This window comes from Antennarius striatus, chromosome 9 (genome assembly GCF_040054535.1).
Source record: "Antennarius striatus isolate MH-2024 chromosome 9, ASM4005453v1, whole genome shotgun sequence".
NCBI lineage: Eukaryota > Metazoa > Chordata > Actinopteri > Lophiiformes > Antennariidae > Antennarius > Antennarius striatus.
Genome location: NC_090784.1, coordinates 12,060,775 through 12,069,818, shown reverse-complemented (window position 1 = coordinate 12,069,818; position 9,044 = coordinate 12,060,775).

The following is a 9,044-nucleotide window of genomic DNA, read 5'->3' as shown; positions in this document are numbered from 1 at the left end:
TATATATATATATATATATATATATATATATATATATATATATATATATATATATATATATATATATATATATATTACAAGTGATAATACAGCAATAATAAAATTTGTCCCCCTTGGACCCCTCCCCTAAATAATCCCCTAAACAATTGGGGGTTTTTTTTTTAACCTCAGAGCAACAATGTTATACAGGTACTAAAACAAGTACAGCATTCCACAATGTATAAGAAAGCGTCATGTGGATCAAACAAGAAATATTTACTCCATAACAGGTTTTATTTTAGCGAGCATTAACCATAACCCTTTAGGTACACCTGGGTTAAAATCAAATTAAAGTGGGGGACTACATTGAGCATGTCAGCGCAGAGGGCAGCAGCATCCAGTTCACTAGGGAGGAGGTCATGGACAAGAACTTGGGTTTTTTGGACTGTGCGGTGCAGATTGGATGGAACGTGACCCTCAGTGTATGAGTGTACAGGAAAAACACTCACACAGACCAATATCTATGATTTGACTTTCTCTAATCTCTGCAATACAAACTAGGAGTCATTAGGACCCCACCATCAAGCCCAAAATGTAGTACAACAGAAGATGGAGAAGGAGAAGGAATGAATACACTTCAAACATGTGAGTAACCCAACCGGGCCTTTGTTAAACCTATAAGAACACCTTAAATGGACCATAGGGTGAGGGGAGACAAGCAACAAGGCATAATCACATGTGCAAACTGCTCCAATAATGTAGTTCGGATGTTTAGGACATTATTTATACCACATTCCATAGCATATAGGTTGGACAGCTACAGTATCATTAATATGATGACATCTGGTCATTCTGGAGAATCATTGACATTGACAATATCTGGTGCTCTATATACTCAGGTAAGAATGGAACATCTTCTTCATCTTCAATCATCCTCAATAGAAAGAAACCAGGAGGCATTGCAATATTTTCATACTGGACATGTGCTATACATCTCCACACACACACACACACACACACACACACACACACTCACACAGACACCCACACACACACACACACACACACACACACACACACACACACACACTTGACTTTCTCACTGTCGCTCATAATTGATCTGGTTCTTTCTGCCTATTAAATGTTGCATCCATCCAATGAACAAAAGTGATCTAACTGCACAATTTTTCTATGGGGCAAAAAATGAAAAACAATTGATTTAGTAGATAAGTAGAAACAAAATGTTACTGAAATATGATTTTTCACATATTCCTACGGAGAAGGCCAGACGGAGCTGCATTGTGTTTTTGTAGATCTGGAGAAAGCTTATGACAGGGTGCCCAGAGAGGAACTGTGGTATTGTATGAAGAAGTCTGGAGTGGCAGAGAAGTATGTTAGAGCGGTGCAGGACATGTATGAGGACTGTAAGACAGTGGTGAGGTGTGCTGTAGGTGTGACAGAGGAGTTCAAGGTGGAGGTGGGACTGCATCAGGGATCAGCTCTGAGCCCCTTCTTGTTCGCTATGGTGATGGACAGGCTGACAGGCGAGGTTAGACAGGAATCTCCATGGATTATGATGTTTGCAGATGACATTGTGATCTGTAGTGAGAGCAGGGAACAGGTGGAGGAGAAACTAGAGAGATGGAGGTTTGACCTGGAAAGGAGAGGAATGAAGGTTAACCACAGTAAGACAGAGTACATGTTTGTGAATGAGAGGGACCCAAGTGGAAGAGTGAGGTTACAGGGAGAAGAGATCAAGAAGGTGGAGGATTTTAAGTACTTAGGGTTAACAGTCCAGAGCAATGGAGAGTGTGGAAAAGAGGTGAAGAAGTGTGTACAGGCAGGATGGAACGGGTGAAGAAAAGTGTCAGGTGTGATGTGTGATAGAAGAGTTTCAGCTAAAATGAAAGGAAAAGTGTACAAAACTGTGGTGAGACCAGCGATAATGTTTGGTCTAGAGACAGTGTCACTGAGGAAAAGACAGGAGACAGAGCTAGAGGTAGCAGAGATGAAGATACTGAGGTTCTCTTTGGGAGTGACCAGGATGGATAGGATCAGGAATGAGTATATCAGAGGAACAGCACATGTTAGAGGTTTTGGAGATAAAGTCAGAGAGGCCAGACTGAGATGGTTTGGACATGTCCAGAGGAGAGATAGTGAATATATTGGTAGAAGGATGCTGAGTTTTGAACCGCCAGGCAGGAGGCCTAGAGGAAGACCAAAGAGGAGGTTTATGGATGTAGTGAAAGAGGACATGAAGGTATTTGGTGTGAGAGAAGAGGATACAGAAGACAGGGTTAGATCAAGGCAACTGATTCGCTGCGGCGAACCCCGAAGAGAAATGCCGAAAGGAGAAGAAGAAAAAGAAAGAAAATGAAGGGTCAGTGTATGCTTTATTATAAAAAAAATGTTAAGGGTCAGTGTATTGTTTGCCTGAGTGCCGCATAGTGCCATGGAGGATCACCTGAGCTACATCACAATCGTTGCATTTCTTCTCTCCAGTAACTGCAGAGCAGCTTAGCCCCACTACCAGTAGCAGGGAATCACTGCTCTGAGGAATGTGGTCACTTGTTGCCTGATGGTAGAGATACATGATATGTCCTGTAAAGCCTCTGAAAGTTTTTTTTATCAATAGCAGAAGGTTATGGTTCAAAGCACAGTGGTGTATTTTTGTAAATGCTAAATGTCTCTTCTTTCATGCCAAATGCTTTGCTAACAGATACAGATAAAATCCAATGTTCTCTGGGGGAATATTGTCACAAAAGCTTTTGTGGATGACCTTGCCTTTTACTCAGGCAATAGATAGTAGTAGAAGATACATATTCTTTAACATTACATGGAAACAATGTCAGAGGCTTTCAGAAAAGACAAGTTTTCAGGTCAATCTTTTCCATTATTTCTTAGAAGTAATACAGACTTGTAAACTGACTTATTCTCTAAGCAGAAATCTTCCTGCACTGTCCACATTGTTCTTATGAAATGCCCAGTGAAATGTGAAGAAATACACACACATCTATCTTTGTGGTAATCAACTTTTGGAGGATACCACTGCAGACAAGACAGGTGGCTCCAGCTTTATGCTCAGCAGAGCGAGGACGGAGAATCACTGGCCAGATGGCCGTGCCCGTGTTTGTCACTGGTTCCATTTCCACACTCAGTCTTATCTCTATGTGCTCTCAGTTCAGTGAGAGTCATGGTTCACAGGAACAAGGGGAAAAGAGGGAGCTCCTAATGGTTCCGGCCCAGATCACTGAAGCAAAAAGAAACCTTGAAACAGATAACCTGAATCAGACGATGGATGAGTAAATCATCCCTTTCCTCTTTATCACACTTTTGCTGTTACCCTACGGTAGTCTTCACCATATACAACAACCAACTGTACCTTAGGAGGCTTTGACTATTTGGATGCCTTGACTTCAACAGCTGAACCAGGCCAGCAGAGAAAAGCAAACTGTTTGGTGTGAAATAGTCTCCATAAAAGAAAACAAGGCAGAGGGGAACGGTGAAATCGGGGGGGGGGGATCAGTTTTGGGAGTTTTACTCCCTCAAAAATCAAGGTTTTACACATTAGGTTCTGCTCTGTATAACTATACAATCTCAGGTGAAGCAGAGACTTTGGCTATTTTTCTTCAAGGATAATCTCTCATTGTTAGTACATTACAGGAATGTTTAGCCTTGAGGACTCCAGAGAGACGCTTGTAAATGATCTTATGTCCACATGAGGCATGTTTAGGCATAGCAATAAAGCATCTGTGAGCTACCATAAATGTGAGGGATGGACTTATCAAAAGGTCAGGCCTTTGAGGGACTGGTATAGGAACTGGATTTATTCTTCAGTTTATTTAGAGCAGAAAAATGGGGCCAAAAGCAATGACTAACATCAATCACGCTTCATTGTTATCCTTGACAAACTGACAGTTATAGAAGTCTATTTGGTTTCCTTTAAGGGTACTGAACCAACTGGAAATATGTCATAGCTAAAAAATATCAATTCATTTCATTATATGGGTGATAAAATCTGAAAGTTTTAATCTAAGAAATTGTATGTCTTCTTTTTTGAACTGAAAACACTTTGTAATTCCAAGTCCTCAGGCGATGTCCCTATTTTGACTTGGGATACATAATTATGCAATGGGGATTTTGTGCATTTTAAAGTATCAAATCAAAGACAGGGTCCACTATTTAAATCTTAAGGCACCTAAAACACAAACCAAATATTTTCACTTCACTCTCTACAGCCTTCATTTTCATTACTTTTCTGGTTGTTTCTCTCTCAGTCCGTTTACTCTTTTCTTCTCTCCACACTCACCTCTCTCTCCAACAACATCATTCCATCTGTCGAGTTCCCTTTTCTCCTCCAGCACATGTTCACATAAATGCAGCCACAAGAGGACATTTGTACAACTGATAGTACGACTTCAACCTCTAGGGGAAGAAACAACAATGGTCCTCCAGTCCACTCATCTTTTTCCCACACCAGACACTGAGTGCTGGATGTTGCCAACCCAGTCTGCTCTAGTGTCCCTGGAGCCCTGCATACGCTGCTTCATGCAGCCTTATAACTGCAACCTACACCCTTGCCATGACTGAGCAATGCTACAGTGGCTGGAAAAATATTTCTCAACTTACACAATAAAAATATGGCACATGTCACTACTCCTACTCAACACTTCACACCTTCGTAGTGCTATTTGTAATGTCGTCACTTCCTTTAGAACCTTAGTCTGTGAAGAGTAGACATACTGCTAATATGCCAGTAATCACACTAATTCAGTTGTTTTGAAAGCCAATTAGTGGAGTCTCTTTTATTTGCGTTGTCCCATGGGAAGGAGGTTTACCCTCCTGGTATTTGGCAAACAATTCACTTTAAGACAACACCAAACAATAATACACAACTCTACATCAATCCTGTTTATGTGGTTGATTAATATTTCAACCTAAGTTGGAAATACCCAACATATTAAAGCCTACTTTTAACTTACATCATGTTTAAAATTATTTTCCATATACACTTTTCCATGTTTGCTTAGTTGCATGAGAGTTAGATGAAATGACAACAACCACAATGAATGTTGAGCCAGTAGCCAGTAATCGTAATTAAGTACGAGAGCAGTGTCTTAATATAGGGGCCGTATTCTTTGAATGTTACATTTGAAGACAAGTAGCAAAACAAAATGCATCCTACTAATCATCGTCTAATCAAATATTGCTGTTAATGTTGCTAGGCAACACAGGCAGCACTCCTTGACACAAGAATGAAAAAAGAAAGAGCCATGTGAAATTAACATCCTGTCTACTTTAACAGCAATTTAGACATGGACCACAGTTCGTAGACCATACACTTCAAAAGATGACGCAGTTTGGTTTCAGTGTAAAGAATATGTAGTCAATCAAAACACTTACCTTAAACAACTCCACCTTATACTTAATCTGCCATTTACTGAACACAGTATTTCACATTTCCAATTAATTTCTGCAGTTTCTCAGGGAAAACGTAATGAAGCAGACACGACTAGCGTGAGATCATAGCTGTTCTTTTCTTCATTGTTAAACCATAATTGTTACTCATCACTCTCCTTTTAGTCAGGCCTTTCTTCCTCACTCTGACTCTCTGGAGTCAGTGAATGAGGCTGAAAAATAAAATGCATCATTACCTTGAATGGAACAATATAAGTAAAACATTTATCAAAAAGGTTTGGCAATATTAAATATATCACAATCCTTATTTTGTTTTGTTTAAATTATAATTTTATTTTTCATTTGATGAAAGCTAAGATGTCCTTTTTGGTCCTTTCACTTTTTATGATTGTTGCTTCACCCTCCTGTCATACCGGCTTTACTTTAACCAGCCCTCCTACAGTTCACTGAGACGATGGCATTGACTGAATTGGCTACAAATTGGTCTCCAGGTTTAAGAGTCTTGTCTCTGGCATGGAGAGAGCAATTGTCAGTGTCAAGTTCTGGCCTCCACAACCCTCAAACCTAATTAGAGGGACGAAAGAACATATTTCTTCATCTCTCAACATGTCTTTTCCATTCCATACTTTCCCCCATCACAGAATAGTGAGAAATACATTGTCATGTCAGTCCTCGGATCTACACAAATGCGTACCCAAACTCTATAATATCTCATTCCATTCAACAAGCTCCTCATTTTTACTGGTGGAATATATTTTTGCAAAAACCAAATGTTTTGAAACTGCCGTTAAACAGAATCACAACAGAATAATGCATGGCCTGTTTTAAGCTACATGTGACCTCCATGTTATTTCTTTTCCTCTGGAGACTTTCATCAATTTCATTCATTTTCTAAGTTTTTTATCCCCCCCCCCCATCACCTTTATTCCTCACCATCTGTGTCTGCTTTCCTTTCCTGTAAACATCCTCTTCCTCTTTATCACCCCAGCTCCCTTTTGCCTTTTAGCCCCTTGGTCTTTTCCTTTTCACTCACGGTTTTGCCTGTTTTACAACATGCCTCTGACAGCTGCCTGAGTGACTGTGGACTGCAGTTCTTGCCTGACCTCTTGTCAGCTGTCTGCCCTGTCATGTGACGAAGGTGACAGGGTCATGATGGCCTTTGCAGACACATGTTTTTGATGCTGTGTCACTCACAGACGAAGCCCCATTCCGACTGTTAGAGCTGCTGGCCTACTCTGCACCTGTTACCACATTACATTAGGCTTCAGCACCAGTACAGAGCACATCAGTTTAGCATCAGAATTAAGGCAAAAATCAGCTTTTTTGGCAGTGTAATGGATATGTCTTTTATGCTGTCGCTTTTGTTTAAAGAGCTGATGCTTCATTTTGAACCTGACTGTGGAGCATTCAATAAGAGAAGAGTAACAGAGGGAGGAAAACTTCAGACTACACTCACAAAAGCAGCCAAAAAAAAAAAATCAAACCCTCCCAGGTGTGAACAACGACTGGACTTCAACACTACACTAAACCGTGGCTATTTAAAGAGTTCTATGATGAAATGTGGCATTCCTAACGGTGTGTTTGACGTTAATCTGCTGGAATGAGTAGAAAAATTGGAAACACTGAACCGTATTGCATTTTGAATTGAGCTTGATGTGTGTCTCTTAAGTGGGAACACCGGATTGTAATTACCATGAATGGCCAAATACATGAGATTTGCATTATGGATGGACGAACAGCTACTTACAGGATCCTCGTATCACTCTTAGGTGATGACTATTCTTCTCTCGTCCTCTCAGAGTGATATTGCACATAGAGAAACTGTCATGCCTTTGGGTCAGTAGGGAAATAACATGCACTTGACTGATCCTCTGCTGCAAGAGGAATATGTGAGCTAGAGAGCGTGTTTACGAATCTGTGACCTACGCCTGTGTCTGTTCTTTGATTTGTCATTTTAATGTAAGTCCATGATTTTTTTCTCTGTACAGTCATTTCAGCTTTATTCTCCAAATACTACAGGCTTTTGTTGACAAATTTGCAATGGATTAGTAAAAACCCATTTCATATTGTTCCATTTCAGATAGTGAGATGAGTTCAGGATATGTTTAAACAACTTCACATAACTTGATGTGATACCAAACTGATTTGCACGCTAATTTGTGGAGGGTTTGGTCAGGGGCCAGGAAAGCTAAATAGATGTTCCGGATGTTTCAATGTTTTGTGGACTCTCAGAACTTTCTAGTTTACCGGTAGTTAATCTATTGTTTATCTCAGTTTCAATTCTGCTTTAGTTGTCTGTTTCACATAAATGTAAGGTCTACAAAGACAAATGTAGTCTGTTCATCACACAAAAACTCATTGAACTGTTTTAGGCAGACTCATGTGATAATATTCTGTCTCTTTCATTTATGTGATTGATTTTATGCAGCCCAGTTTGCAGCTTTTTTCAAATCTTTGTAGGTGAACCTGTGGAACCCTGCAATATGAACAATGACTCATCCTAGCCAGGTCTTAAAATGTTTGTGGCCTGCAATCCAAGGCTGCTTTTACCTTGTCAGGGATGTTGATAATATGGGCTGCTGGATTTGACAAATGATACATTTTCAGTGTGAGGAGTACATGTGAACAGTGGGTTGTGTAAGGACAAGGATCCCAACATCACAATGCCTCTTCTCTTTAGAGCCATGCACCATTAGAGGTAAAACAACAGGGGCTCTCGTCTGATCTCCTTTGAACAAATGTTAAGAGTTTGTGTCATTAAGAGATGTTTGTCATATTGAAAAATGGTCCATTGAAAAGAGAAGAATCGCAGCTATGACGTAAAGGTTATAATGACGCTTTTCTTTGTCCCTCTTCTGTGGCTGCATGGACTGCATTGATGGAATTTTCGTTTTGTGTCTTTATAACGATGTTTATAGTAATGACTGCAGCATTGATATAAAAAGTTCATTGTTCTAAATAATAATTAGAATAAGTGTGAACCTTGACTCATATTTTGTTCAGGCTTATCTTTTTTTAAATTCAAGAGAAACTCACCAGGACCTTGTCTCTGTTACAATGTACCTTTAATAGGTCACCTTTATCCTTGTGTCAAACAGGGAACGTGAAGCACTCGTCTTCCTAATTTTCCATCCTTGAACCCAGTTACAATGTAATTAGCTGTGTAACTTTCATTTACCCCAACTTTTTGTAGTGACATGACTCAGAAATGGTAACACATACAATGCATACGTATACACATGTCCATATGCACATTTTTCAGCTATAAAAGCAGACACATAACTAACTTTTAGATAATAATAAGAATTTGGATTTTCTCTTGATGCAGCAGTTTTTCAGAACCACTTTTATTTGCTTGTTCTAAATATTTCAGTGTTTTCTCACCTGCCTCTAAGCTTTCATGGTTCTGCCTCTTGGGCTTTGTGAAAGCTGCTGCATCAAGATTGTTTGCAGCCACAGGCACTTCCAGCTCAGTTCCAGGGGAAAGGAAAAGCAATTCTATGCTTGGGCCACAGTGAATCCGTCTCTGTCAGTTTCGCTCCTTGATGCCCTCAAATCACATTCCCCCACCCAGCCTTACTCCTATCAGCCCTTGCTGTTCTGTGATCAGGGAGTGCAAGAGCATGAGCCTCGAAGTGAAATGAGGA